Genomic DNA, 14,323 nt, shown 5'->3' with positions numbered 1-14,323 from the left:
GGTCAGGGGCCAAAGCCTGCCTCCACGGCCACACAAGCCCAGGGCTCGCCCCTCTTTGGCACTCATCCTTGAAGGTGCTGGTGTCCCACCGTGACCGTGGAGCTGGATGGATACGATGATGCTCTATTTTCATCTCATCTGGACTCATGTCTGTTCTCAACTGGTTCAACCCAAAGAGGTGGAAAAGTGCAATTCATCAGCAGTCCTACCCCTCACACTGAATTTGAGGTACAAGTAAAACCAGGTAAAGATATTCAATACATGGCTTAACATGCTCGCCTGGAATTCAAGAGAGAGAGAGTGGAGAGAAGGTACTTGTTTGAAGGTCACTCGAAAATGAATGAGGCAGTGTTCCCATCATAGTCTAGTGGTAACAAAAACAACTAGTACCCCTGAGGACATGGGTTCAATCCCTGGTCTTGCTCAGTGGGTTAAGGATCTGCTGTTGCCATGAGCTGCAGCATAGGGGGCAGACGAGGCTCAGATCTGGTGCTGCTGTAGCTGTGGTGTAGGCTGGCAGCTACAGCTCCAATTAGACCCCTAGCCTGGGAATCTCCAGATGCTGCAGGTGCAGCTGTAAAAAGAAAAGAAAATTTTTTTTCAATTATTGGGAATAAAAGAAAAGGCCAGCTCAGAGTGTATGTATGTATGTATATATGTGTGTGTGTGCGCGCATTTGCCTGTGTTTGTGCATGGAGATGGAACCAGGCCAGAGACCCAAGCTTTTAACACTAGTTATGTCAGAGTCAGTAATATAGAGGGGTTGGGAGCTTATCAATATATGTATTTTTTTGTTTTTTTGTCTTTTTAGGGCCGCACCTGCAGCATATGGATGTTCCCAGGCTAGGGGTCCAATCGGAGCTGTAGCTGCCGGCCTACACCACAGCTACAGCAACTCGGGATCCGAGCCGCATCTGCAAACTACACCACAGCTCGTGGCAACGCTGGATCCTTAACTCACTGAGCGAGGCCAGGGATCGAACCCACAACCTCTTGGTTCCTAGTGGGATTCAATTCCACTGCACCACAACAGGAACTGGGTATTTTTTTTCTGTTCACTGAGTATCATTTTCTACTGAAAAGGAGGACATACTACTTTTATAATTCAAATAATGAATGAAGAGAAACCAAAGAATGAGCTCTGGGGTAAGATTGCCTCGATTCACTGCTGGCTCTGCAGGTACTCCCTTCAGTGTCTTCATCCTCTGCCCTCATGACGCTTGTTAGTGAAAAGGGACCACAGTGCTGTCCACATCATGATGGCATCCACAGCAGAGACGGGCATTAAGCGAGATGTCCCAGCCAGGCGCTGTGCACAACTTCTGTCATATTCTAGGTCACAAGCAGTAACTTAATAAGCATTGCTATTGTTGAAAAAACTTTTCCTGGAGTTCCCGTCATGGCTCAGTGGTTAGCAAACCTGACTAGCATCCATGAGGATTTGGGTTTGAACCCTGGCCTCGCTCGGTGGGTTAAGGATCCGGCGTTGCCGAGAGCTACAGTGTAGGTTCCAGATGCGACTCGGATTCCTGCGCTCGCACAGGCCAACGGCTACAGCTCAGATGGGACCCCTAGCCTGGGAACCTCCATATGCCGTGGCTGTGGTCCTAAAAAGACAAAAAGACCAAAAAAAAAGGAATTAATTAATTATTTTAACAAAGAAAAAACTTTTCCTAAGCCACTAAGGAGCAATCGCCTAAGTCTAGGTAAGCTCACCTCCTCCAGCAAAGAACCCAAGCCCCCTTGTCACTCCCTGTATTGCAGAGGGAGCTTCCCATGCATGTAATGACTTTTTGTGCAGCCTGCATGGCACTCAGGGTGGGCACTGTCCTTTATTACTTCCTCCAAGTGGGTGATGCTGTCCTGCGACCAAGTGACAACTTGGATCTCCCGGGAAGGGATGTCCTATAAACAAAAATAGTTGCAGTCATTACATAACTTCATCCCACCTCAGCAACTGGCCTTTGTGCAAAAGCTCACAACGCATACATGGACTTGCTCCTGACCCTGGGCCTGCTGGGGAGACAGGAGCCAGAGCTAATGAGAATGATGAACGACTAGAGCCCCATCCACCGTGCGCTGAGCCCACTGTCCACGCTTGGGCGACTGGCTTTGCATGCTGCCCCCTGCAAGGGGTGTGACAGCGTGAAGAAGCCGGGCCTGTCCCTTCTGTTTGGACCATCTCTCCTGGAGAATGATGGGAGCAATTTTTTTTTTTTAATAGCTACACCTGCAGCATATGGAAATTCCCAGGCTAGGAATCAAATTAGAGCTGCAGCTGGAGCCTACCCCAGCCACAGCAATGCCAGATTCGAGCCTCGTCTGCGACCTAGGCCACAACTTGCAGCAACTCTGGATCCTTAACCCACTGAGCAAGGCCAGGGATCAAACCTGCATCCTCATGGACACTATGTTGGGTTCTTAACCCGCTGGGCCACAAAAGGAACTCCCCTTTTGGGGGGGGGGGTGAGGGGAGCAAATTCTTCACAGGCCTTGATCAGAATGTTTACTTTTTTATTCTGATAAACATGCAGTGAATCCAACAGAAAGGGTCAGAACCTCACCCTCGCTATCACTGGATCACCTGTAGATGATAAGAAAAACGCTAATAAAAGCTACATCTAGAGGCTCACCTTTCACTCTCTTTGCTGTTCTCCAAGGACCAGAATTCAAGGTAAGACCAATCACTGGTCCTAATCGAGAGGATGCTGTTCCCACACAAACTTCTCCAGCGCATAGATCCTGTGCTGGGTGGAACCGTGTCCCTCCCCTCCAAGTTCCCAGGTAGAACCCTAAATCCCAGTGAATCAGAATGTGACTATTAGAAGAGGGTCTTCAAAGCAGAAATTCAGGTTAAAGCGGATCATTAGACTGGGCCCTGATCCAATATGCCCGGGTGTCCTTCCAAGAGGCGGATGTTAGGAGACAGACACACAGAGGGACGACCACGCAAGGACACAAAGAGGGTGACCAGCTGCCAAGCCTAGGAGAGAGGCCTCACCAGACGCCTACCCTGCCGACACCTTGGCCTTGCACTTCCAGGCTCCAGACTGGGGAAATCAATTTCTGTTGTCTAGGCCGCCCAAACTGTGGGTGCTGCATTAGGGCAGCCCTGGCACATGAACACAGACCCCAAGGGGACCAGTGCAGGGGGTGAAGTGTCTTCCGAAGGTCCTTTCTCCCAAGACATCCATTTCCCAACAATCTCTTGATTGTTAAGATGCCTTAGTTGAAACCGCTTAGCCTCAGGAGTTCCCATTGTGGCTCATGGGGTTACAAACCCGACTAGTATCCAAGAGGACAGGGGTCCGATCCCTGTCCTCGCTCAGTGGGTTAAGGATAAGGCATTGCCGTAACCTGTTATGTAGGCTGGCAGCTACAGCTCGAATTCAATCCCTAGATTAGGAACTTCCATATGCTGTGGGTGCAGCCCAAAATAAAAAAACCTTAAAAAAATTTAAAAGGGGGGGGGATTATACAGACCCTCGCAGAAGATGCATTGTTTATCATTTCATCAGACTGATCTGAACAGTGTATGCATTTCTGAGGGCAGGAACCTTGCCTAAGTGGCTCCTTTATTTAGCTCCTCCCAGGACCCCAGTGGCTCTGGCACCACTTTATGCTGATGCATTGAGTGGTATATGAGTGATGCATCGAGTGATGTCACCACTTAAAAAGGCCACAATAGCAGAGCTGTTCTTGCTGTGTGTCTCCCGCCCACCTCCCTATGCTATAATCGGTGATCATTGTCCTCCAGGATTTCATCATTGCTTTGACCATTTGGCAGACACAGAAAGGGAACAGTATGGCTTTTCTGTCCCTTTATAATCATGGCACTTTGCATTTGTATAGCGCATTTAACATATTCAGTGCCTTTTCTTGTCTATTGCCTGGTCTTATCCTAATGAAACAAAACCCCATGTGCTTTTGGAATTGTCTGTGCCACAGAGACAAGCTTAGGCATCAGAGCCAGGGAAACTCGGTGCTAGAGGAGGCTCGATGCCCCAAATGGCTGAAAGAATAGCAAATGCCATGGAAGTTGCAAATGGAGCCAGCATGAGAGCACAGCAATGCAGCTATTCTGTGGCGTGAAGATACATTTGGAGCATAGGAATCAATTCAGCACAAGCCGGGAGCCCAGAGGACTTCTCATCTGAGTCAAAGCGCTCTCCCTGTTGGCCCTGCCTAGGTGGCAGCTGGTACCAGGTTCTAACTGTAGGGAGAGATAGAGACTGGGAACAAGAGGCCACAACGATTTGGTAATAGGGGCACATTAGAAAGGTGGCTCAGAAATGTTTCTTGCTTTTTCAGCAACTTGAAAAGGGCAGGAATGAGTATCTGGAAGGGTGAGTATGCAAAGCGGAGGGTGCGGTTGAAAAACAGAATTTTTCCTTCTCATCACATTTTGGAAAAGGGAGCATCTAGAAGCAGAGCTCCCGCCAAGAAAAACAAGCTGTCTGAGGATGACTTGCCACTGGCTGCCCGCTGGGTGGACCATCTCCTGGGAAGCAGGAAAGTTAGGCACTCACTCCTTCAGCTCGCTTCAGCACTCGCTGGCAAATTATTGCTTTTACACTGGTCCCATTTAGAAAATGACGGCTCTCTAAATCCTACTCTGGGGACCGGAAGGAAAACTCCCCCCGCCCCCCGCCCCTGCATTGCTGAAGTCTGGCCTCCTCTCCAACTCAGTGATCTGCAGCCTCACTACACATTAGAATCATCTAGGGAGCTTTTCAAGCCACCCCCCAATGCCCAGGCTGCAATCCAGACCAAGGAAACAGAAATTCTGGGGGTGGGACCCAGGAACAGTACTTTTTAAGCACCACCAGGTGATTCTGATGTGCAGCCAAGGTTGAGAACCAAACTTCCACCTTCTATCCGTTACCAAGCTCAGTGCCCAGGGCAGTGAGGGATACTCTGATAGACGGAAAGTGTCGCACCTGCCTCAGCCCTTTCTTTGGTCTCCTTCCTTTGCCTTAATCCCATGCTTAGCAGTGATAATACTGCCACACGCGTTAGGAAGATAATAATCCAGCCATTATGTGGCTGCCAGGCTCCTGCTCACTAATCCACTTAGCAAATTAATATGAATCAGATACCACCCTAGGCAGTGTGACAGGGGCAAAAATCAGGAGGACAGGATCCCTGCCTTCACGGGATTCCTCCAACTGTGGAAGATCGTGTACAAGCAACTGTGCTAGAAAGTGTTGTGTGATCAGACCTTTAAGACTTTCAGGCAGGAAATCAGAGAAAAAAATGAGATCTCTTAGCTGGACAGACACAAATGACATATCTCTCTCTCACACTCTCTCGCGCTCTCTCGCTCTCACTCTCTCTCTCTCTCACACACACACACACACACACACACACACACACACACAATCCTCAGCACATAATACAGGACAATGTACACAGCAGGTCTAAATGAATTCCGGTTGAATGAAGACAGACTTTCAAATTAGCACCCACTGGAACCCACCAAGGCCAACCCAGGACCCCTTGCTCCCTTCTCCACCCCCACCATGCCCACGCACCTCCAGGTGCCATCAGAGGTCACCTCAACTCTGACACCTATTCTCTCTGTCCCCAACCCCCATCCCAGCCCACACCTCGCACTGCGCTTGGAGTTCCAGGGTGCATACCAGCGGCCTGGTGCCCTGCACTGGCTCCTCTGCCAACTGAATACCTCGCTGAAACCAAGGTCTGCAGCCACCCTCCAGTGTCCCCTCCCACTTCTCTCTGGAATAAAATCTCAATTTGGAGCTGAGCAGATCACCCCCCAAAAAGAGCAGCTGTGGCCATTTGCCTAGATCTGGCCGATGAATTAAGGGGCAGTGATGTGGGGAGCGTCTGGGTCGAAGCCTTCACACAAGCGGCCCTTTACCTCCTTCCGCCTCCACCCTGCTGCTTGAAAGGACATCACAGCGTGGGATGCTCTATGGACCACGTGGACCAGAAAATGATCCACCTGGTCCATGGATCCATGTGGTCCCTAATGAAGGCAGAGCTCCAAAGGCAGGAGGAGCTGGGTCCCCCTCCCATGCCACCCTCACCCTGGACGGGCTCCCCCGGAGACAGAGCAGGCGCCCTCGTATCTTCTGCCCACAGTGGGACCCATATCCCAACACGCTTTCCTGCCTCCCTCGCAACCTACAATACCTGCAGTTCCTCTGTATATTAATGAGAGGAGAAGATGTTACAGAAAACCCAACTATCTCTGTCAGAACAGTTGATGACTTGATGACTTCTCATTGCAAAACTAGCGAGAGCCCATCAATCTGCTTAGGCTTCAAGAATCTGCTTGGCTGGTGAATGCAATACATTGACCGGCCTCCTCTTCCCGGTCCACACAGTCTGTGGCGACTACAGGGGAAATTGAGTGACTGTCACTCTTGGTGAGCGGCCCAAGGAGGTTGACCAGTAGGATCAAGAGACGCTCTATGAAAGGTGTGGAAAGGTACCAGCTCCTACAGATGGAAGCAGCAAGAGAGAAAGAGCGTATGCGTGGGCTCTGGAACCAGACCATAGCTGGGTAACCCTGAGCAAGATATTTATCATCTGGAGTTCTCACTGTGGATCAGCAGGTTAAGAACCCGACATAGTGTCTGTGAGGATGCAGGTTCGATGCCTGGCCTCATTCAGTGGGTTAAGGATCTGGCACTGTGAGCTGTGGTGTAGGTCACAGACTTGGCTCGGATCCCGCATTGCTGCGCCTGCAGCTGCAACTCTGATTCAACCCCTACCCCAGGAACTTCCATACGCCATGGGTTTGGGCCCTAAAAAGATAAAAAAGTATTCACCATCTAGTGAAGGCAAATGATTTCATTCAACTCACAGAAAGTTCAGCTCCACAGTGGTCCCAGGCCCCTCCAAAAACCTACTGAACCTGAACTTCCCAGGATCGAGGCGGGTCTGTTAAGGATCTCCTGGGAAACAGAACCAACAGGATGCATGTATGTGTGTATTTATAGACAGAGATATCGATAGAGACTGAGAAAGAGATTGAAAGAAATTGGCTCATTCAACTGTAGTGGTTTGGTTACGTCCCATTCTGCCAGTGGGCTAATAGGCTGGAGATCCAGGAAGGGCCAATGCTGCTGCACAAGCCCCTCCTGCTTGGGGAGGTCAGTCTCTGCTCCACTGAGGCCTTTGACTGATTGGGTGAGGCCCACCCACACTCTGGAGGGCAATTTGCTTTATTCAAAGTCTACCAATTAAATCTTAATCTCATCCAAAAAAAAAAAAAAAGAAACCCTCAAAGAAACACCTAGAATAACGTACAATCACATACCTGGCACCATGGCCCAGCCAATTTGCCATATACAATTAAGCATCACAGGAGGTTGGCATTAATGAATTTATATTCATATTTTTTCTTTTTTCTATTTAGGGCTGCACTCATGGCATACGGAAGGTTCCAGGCTAGGGGTCAAATCAAAGCTGCAGCTCCTGGCCTCCACCACAGCTCATGGCAACACCAGATCCTTAACCCACTGAGCAGAGCCAGATATCAAACCTGCATCCTCATGGACATTATGTTGGGTTCATAACCCACTGAGCCACAGTGGAAACTCTGCAATCTCATTTTTTGCTGCTCGTCACTCTAAGAGGGGTAAGATGATTCCTCCTCCTTTCCCTGCGAATATGTGGTAGACTGATAGCATTTATGGTGCCAGTGTATGGCCTCCATGCATCCACACCCTCTGCCCTGTAACTCCACAGTCCCTCCCACTGTGACCCTGGGCTTTGGCCACGTGACTCACTTCAGCCAGTAACAGGGCCCTAGCAGACTGGATGCAGACCAGAGCTTGAAGAAGTACTTGTGGATTTCCACTTCTTCTCATGCTTCTCTGTGACACCAGGAACACCAGCCTGGCTTAGTCCTGGGAGGAGGCGATGAGGAGCAGAACCAGTTGTCCCAGCCAGATGAGCTCATGGTCTGCTGACTGCCAGACGTATGGGGTTTTTTGGTTTGTTTCTTTGACTGTTTGCTTTTTAGCGCTGCACCCATGGCATACGGAGGTTCCCAGGCTAGGGGTCAAATCAGAGCTGCAGTTTCCCCCCTACGCCACAGCCACAGCAACGCCAGATCCAAGCCACACCACAGCTCCTGGCAACACCGGATCCTTAACCCAGTGAGTGGGGCCTGGGATGGAACCTGCATCTTCATGGATACTAATCGTGTTTGTTACCACTGAGCCACAACGGGAACTCCCTGACTGCCAGACATATGAATGAGCTCCAGCCAAGACCAGAAGAACGTCCATTCTCCCCAGAAGCCCGGCCAAGATTGGGGAACCACCAGATGACCCCACGGACTCATGAGAAACCTAAATGCTGGCTGTTGTGAGTGGCTATTAGTACGGCAATGGAGAGCTAATAAGGATGGGGCCAACCAGCTATCCAGCTTCGAGCCAGAGGGCTGAGCCCACCTGTAAGGCAGCTATTGTGAAGTCCTCTGTTTTTCCCTTCTCCCTTGACCTTGGCAATGGAGTGAAGTGAGGACAGGGCTCTTGTTCCAGCTTCTGGCTCAGCAGCCCCGTGACAGCACCACTATTTACGCAATGCGTAGACTGTCCCATCTTTCCCTCTGACTAACAAGGAGTTTGCCACAGAAAGCCTCTGAAAAATAAATTATACATGAGACACAGTTTCTGAACTAGTTGCAAGTTTTGTTCCAGGATATTTTTACTTTTCTTCAAACGTTCCCTGTAGGGGTGAATGATCCCCCCACGAAGTTAAATGGAAGTAGAAAAGAACCTTAAAGGAACCCACTTGGCCCCATCATGGTGAGCCAAGCTTATTACAGGGGCCCTGAGGTCCTCGGTAGCTTTGGTATTTGCATCTTCCCTATAAAATAGCTGAGCAATATTGCTGTAGTGCTGGTCCTTAAGAAGCGTGTTTCAGGAGTTCCCATCGAGGCGCAGTGGAAACAAATCTGACTAGGAACCATGAGGTTGCGGGTTCGATCCCTGGCCTCGCTCAGTGGGTTAAGGATCCAGCGTTGCCGTGAGCTGTGGTGTAGGTCGCAGAGGTGGCTCAGATCCTGCATTGCTGTGACTGTGGTGTAGGCCAGTACCTACAGTTCTGATTTGACCCCTATCCTGGGAACCTCCATATGCCTCGGGTGTAGCCCTAAAAAGGACAAAAAGACAAAAAAAAAAAAAAAAAAAAAAAAAAAAAAAAAAAAAAAAAAGAAGCATGTTTCAAAGTGAACCAACAATTTCCTCTAACATGTGTTGATTGAAAATGTGGCCTCTGGTCGGCCAGACTTGCCTTCAAGAGCTTATGAACTATGACACCAGCTTATGAACTGTGACACCTGGGGTGTATCCTTAACCTCTCTAAGCCTGCATTCCCTCATCTGTTAAGCGAGGCTACTAATCATGACTACTTCATAGCACTGTTGTGAGGATTAAAAGATTCCATTCTTTTACTTTATTTTGTCTTTTTTCTAGGGCCGCACCTGCAGCATATGGAGGTTCCCAGGCTAGGGGTCTAATTGGAGCTGTAGCTGCAGGCCTACACCAGAGTCGCAGCAACGCAGGATCTGAGCTGTGTCTGCAACCTACACCACAGCTCATGGGAACAGCAGATACTTAACCCACTGAGCAAGGCCGGGGATCGAACTCGAAACCTCATGGCTCCTACCAGATTTGTTAACCACTGAGCCATGACGGGAACTCCCATAGAGTCCATTCTTTTAACCACACATAGTAGTCACTTAAGAAAGGTAGCAGCAGAGTTCCCGTCATGGCTCAGCAGAAACGAATCTGACTAGTATCACTGAGTACCCAGGTTCAATCCCTGGCCTCGCTCAGTGGGTTAAGGATCCAGCATTGCCATAAGCTGTGGTGTAGGTCACAGACGCAGCTCGGATCTGGCATTGCCGTGGCTGTGGTGTAGGCCGGCAGCTGTAGCTCGGATTTGACCCCTAGCCTGGGAAATTCCATATGCCACAAATATGGCTCCAAAAAGACAAAAAAAAAAAAAAAAAGAAGAAGAAGAAGAAGAAGAAAGAAAAGAAAAAAAAAGAAAGGTAGAAGCTGTTACTGTTGCCACGCTTTAGAAATCCCCCAAGCAATAGAGAATTCTGGTCTGGAAAACTTCTGAGTCAAGGATGGTCTCTCAGAGGCTTTCCACACAACTGCCTCTGAATTTATGCATCCCTGTTCCCTTTATTATGTCTGTCCCTCTATTAAAATACCACAGTCCCTCCAGAGCCCTGCAGGAAGACAGGCCTCAAGAGCTCAAAGACTGGCAATCAAGCCAATCCCTCGTGGCAGGAAGTGTCAGTAATTAGAGAAAAGGCACCACCTACTCCATGCTTCCAAGTGGCTAATGCATGACAAATTTTGTTCTCCAAAGTGACATGGCTCTTCCTCTAGGTTCTGGTATATAAATGCAGGTAGTGGCCTCCTCTTAGTCACAGAAATTGGGACAGTTTGAAATTGTCTATTTATAAATTTGTAGAGTCAGCAAATGACTTATCTCTGGCACAGAATAAAATCTCCTTTAAGAAAACATTTCCCCCTTGGAGTGCCCATTGTGGCTCGGTGGTAATGAACCCGACTAGTATCCACGAGGATTTGGGTTCGACCCTTGGCCCCACTCAGTGGGTTAAGGATCTGGTGTTGCCATGTGCTGTGGGTGTAGGTCACAGATGAGGTTGCTGTGGCTGTGGTGTAGGCCCACAACTGCAGCTCCAATTCAACCCCTAGCCTGGGAACTTCTATATGCCACCAAAAAGGCCTTAAAAAGACAAAAAAAAAAAAATGCCCCCTTATAAAACCAATGTGCTTATAGTATCAGTAAGCTAGTGTCATAATAATGCTGCATAACAAATCACTCCAAAACTCAGTGCCATAAAACAATAATTATTTATACTTGCTCAGGCATCTAGAGGTTGACTGGGGTTGTCACTGGACTTAGGGGGCTTGGCTCTGAGCTACAGGTGGGCTCGGGTCTGTCTCCCCAGCCTCTCATGCTCCTTGCCCTTTAGTGGGCAGCCTAGGTGATGTCAAAAGTGCAAGAGGGAGTATAGAAAAACCTGTACACACTCAGATGCCCACCCACATGCCAATGGACAAATGCCATCAGATGGCAGGGCCCTACATCTGCGTAGAGCGGAAAAGTACTCTGCTTCCAGCAGAACGAAGTACAAAACGCTATGGTCATGGAGACAGGCAGGGCTGGCTTCAGGGACGTGTCACCTGTGCAGCTGCCCCTGGGCCCCACACTCAGAAGGGCCCCATCTGTGGCTGAATGTTCTCAGTTTCACAAGACTACTAATAACTTCTGGTCATGGGGCCCTATATGTTCATTCTTAACTGGGCCGTGCAAATCATATGGCTGATCCTAGATGGGGTGAGGGTGAAGAACTGAGAATGAGGAGGCGATCTTCCTCTTTAGCAACCTGACTCTGCTCTATAAAAACATCCGGGCCCCTCCCCAGCTCCCCCGGCCCCTCCATTCTCAACCACTTCCTGGAACTTCTGAGTGCATCCAAGTTCACACCACTCAGCCTCTGTTTACACCAGGATGCCTCCCTCCCCTAAGGCAGAGGTGTGCTTCGGACAAGCACGAAACAGGGAGGGGCAGAAGTGAGCAGGGCCCTGATTGTTTCAGAATTTAAACTTGGAACACCGGCCCCCAATTCCCCAACACCACGCCTACCAGCCTGGTAATACCCCTCTTCCTACCATGAACTCAGTGCCCCTACCCACCCCAAAGCCCCTCCCACTCATCCTCCTCTTTCATATCCCATGGCAACTGCTCAATGGAGAGAGTGAAAATTATCCAACCACCAGCACTTTGTACATCCGCAAATGTCAGAAAACCTGCGGTAAGACTGGAAACACTCTTGGAGAAATCAGGGGGCGAAATGGAGAACCACAGATTCATCACGCCAAGAGGGAGATCCCAAACTATGCCACTAAGTACCTGTTGGAGATAGAACGCAAAGCCTCAGGCCAAGACAAAAATCACCAGACCCTTACCATTCCCGACTCCCGTCTCACTGTCATGTCCCCTCTTCCGCCTTGAGCAACCTGGCCCACTCCTTCCTACCCCTACCAGGAAAGGTATGCGGCCCACTCCTCACCCCACCTCCATGGGGGTAATATTCTCCACCAACCAACCAGCAAGTGGATCCTAAGACCCACCCCCTTCCCCAGCCAATCAGCAGGTCAGCAGGTGTGTCTCGACACCTCTCCTCTCCCTGGGCTACAGAAACAGACACGACCTGTCCCTGATCACCAGGAAGTCATCTCACTGTGTTAACAGTGTCTCTCACCTCAATAAATTTGTCTTTTCTTCACTGTGCTTTGAATCTGGAAAATTCTTTTTTCCGACCTGCGTGCACAGGCCACAACAGTACCCTCTTCTCCAGCAGGCTTATTCTAACTCAAAACCATCCTGGAAATCACGCTGTCTCACTCCCTCTATGGAAGGTAAAACATTTCTCAGCCCCAAGGACCACTGACCGCCAACCCCAAGGTTAACCGCCAGACACTTAGGAAGAAACTTTCTCTTTGTTCTCATGCCAGCCTGGGGCTCTCACATAGGTTCATTTCCTCTAACCAGCCCCTGAAGTGAGAAACGCAACCCGAAGCCCCTGTCACTCTCCTCCCTATGAGGACATCACGAGAGCAGCCAGCTAACCAACGTCTGTTCCGCACGGTGCTTTGGCTCCCAAACCCGCACTTCGCAGCCACCCTCAGAGTGACAGTGGCTCCAGAGGGGAGGGTTGCCCGGGGGACAAGAGGCTCTTGCCATGAAAAAAATGAATCAGAAGCACAAGTCGACACAAGAATCCTGCACTTCAGACAATTACCCAAAGAACACATTTTTCTGATAATTACAAAGCTAAAAATGGATCCACTTTGAAAATTCCTTCCTTTCTCCCGAGAAAGCTGAGGAGGTGGTTTAACAACAATCAGCTGCTGAGAGGCATCACATTCTGGGGTGCTTAGGAGATGAGTTCTAAGAAATTTCTTGGAAGGTACAATTCCCAGAAGGTGGTGCTAACTAAACCCACCAACTCTCCCACCACCCCTGGCATGTGCTCAGAGCCTGCGAATCTGAACTCAGAAGCTCATTCAGAAGGAGCCCCTAGGACTTCCCGTCACGGCTCAGCAGAAACGAATCTGACTAGTATCCATGAGGATGCATGTTTAACCCCTGGCCTCACTCATTGGGTCAAGGATCCAGTGTTGCTATGAGCTGTGGTGTAGGTCACAGACACGGCCCGGATCCTGCGTTGCTGTGGCTCTGGTGTAGGCCGGTGGCAATAGCTCCGATTAGACCCCTAGCCTGGGAACCTCCATATGCCGCAGGCACAGCCCTAGAAAGACAAAAAAAAAAAAAAAAAAACCAAAGAATGAGCCCCAGGGGAGGAGGCCGAGGCCTTCCTGACAAACATCAAATGACACTTATCCAAGAAAATGAGATGGGGGCACCGGGGGCTGCCGCCAGCCAAGGATTACCTCAACCTGCTGCAGCACCAAGAACATGCTCCTGGGGATATGAGAAGTTTTAGGCAGCAGCCAAGGCTCAGGATACTAATAACCATAACATTTAGTACCTGCTAAGCATTTATGAGCTAGATACACCTGTATGATCTCATTTACTTCTTTTTTTCTTTTCATTTTTTGCCACCCTGCAGCATACGGAGCTCCTGGACCAGGGATCAGAGCTGAGCCAAAGTCTCGACCTAAGCTGAAACTGCAGGGACGCCAGATCCTTAACCCACTGGGCCAGGCCCAGGACACAGAATCTGTGTCCCAGCGGCTCCCAAGCCGCCGCCAATCCCATTGCGCCACAGCGGGAGCTCCTATCTCATTTACTTCCCCCAACTCCACAAGGAGGGGGCTGCACTTATCACCCCACTTCAGAGTCACACTGAGAGTAACACAGGGCGCAGGCAGGAGGCTGCAGAAGCTGGTGTACCTCACCACCACCTACACCACCTTTCTGGTGGAAGGAACCAGAAGTGGCTGAGAGAATTTATTCGTTAAGGGTGAAATTCAGACTGCAAAGACGGGAGAGGGCATAAAGCCAGAGGAAAAGGAATGGGTCAGGAGAAAGTGGAGGTTAGAGACCTTCTGTGTCAACAAGGAATACAATGAAGGGCTAAATTTAATTTTAAAATACAAATACGACATAGGTGGTGAATGTGGTAAAATATGTTTGCACCGTGTCATGGACACTGTTGAAATGAAGAAATGACTACCATGGGACCTAATCAAATGTAAAAGCTTCTGCACGGCAAAGGAAACCATCAACCAAACAAAAAAACAACCTATGGAATGGGAGAAAATAT

The 14,323-nt window shown here is 49.4% G+C and overlaps 1 protein-coding gene across 8 annotated transcripts in view; it reads right to left on the bottom strand.

Annotated features, from left to right (window-relative positions):
• The window catches only part of CNIH3 (cornichon family AMPA receptor auxiliary protein 3), a 208,091-nt gene that overhangs the window by 31,946 nt on the left and 161,822 nt on the right, over positions 1-14,323 (bottom strand). The window contains exons 4-6 of one of the 8 annotated variants that reach the window (XR_014817448.1): positions 2,634-2,792; positions 1,717-1,905; positions 1,242-1,607 (exon numbers count right to left, since the gene is read on the bottom strand). The exons of the other annotated variants lie outside the window; for them this stretch is intronic. The gene's annotated coding sequence lies outside the window, so the exon portion shown is untranslated. The remainder of the gene's footprint in view (positions 1-1,241; positions 1,608-1,716; positions 1,906-2,633; positions 2,793-14,323) is intronic. 8 annotated transcript variants of the gene reach the window in all.

The sequence above is a fragment of the Sus scrofa genome, chromosome 10 (genome assembly GCF_054392235.1).
Source record: "Sus scrofa isolate SSC_HxYL_T2T_F1_AM1 chromosome 10, Sscrofa_HxYL_maternal_Yorkshire_Landrace_v2.0, whole genome shotgun sequence".
NCBI lineage: Eukaryota > Metazoa > Chordata > Mammalia > Artiodactyla > Suidae > Sus > Sus scrofa.
The sequence above is the reverse complement of the archived record's forward strand: the minus strand, read 5'-3'. Positions and strand labels throughout refer to the sequence as shown.